Source organism: Rhagoletis pomonella, unplaced genomic scaffold (assembly GCF_013731165.1).
Source record: "Rhagoletis pomonella isolate Grant_MI unplaced genomic scaffold, Rhpom_1.0 Rhpom_scaffold_00002, whole genome shotgun sequence".
Classification (NCBI taxonomy): Eukaryota; Metazoa; Arthropoda; class Insecta; order Diptera; family Tephritidae; genus Rhagoletis; species Rhagoletis pomonella.
The window spans coordinates 38,098,120-38,098,613 of NW_023458556.1; positions in this window are offsets into that span (position 1 = coordinate 38,098,120).

Here is a 494-nt window from a genome sequence, read left to right on the forward strand (position 1 = left end):
CTAAAATTAACATTCACACATACTTATTTGAAATGAATTGAACGGTTTTCAGAAAAATACACCGAAAATAATTGTAAGTTTGGATTAATGCTATATTTCGCTTTATTCAACTTTGACCCACAAAAGAAGACCCCATGAAAAATTCGCAATTAAAACGCATGAAAATTCATGAAATTTTTTCTCAAAGTTATCTAGCAATTATTGCACCGTGATTCCACTTTCATGGGGAAACGGTTAAAAATCGTTTTCTCTGAAACTTAATAAGATTTTGCAATGAAGCCTGGCTAGGCTGGTAATGAAAATTGGTGAAATCGGGTCAAACTACGCTTGCCTTCCTTTGGTACCATTCAGTAAGCAGTATTTCGTCACAAATAGAGATTTTTCGTGGTGAACTTCGATTTTTAGACTAGTTGGTATACTGTAAGCTGTCCCACGTTTCTAGTCTAAAAAAAAATTACTCATTTTTCAGCTGGCTCTGAGGAGCTCATAAAAAA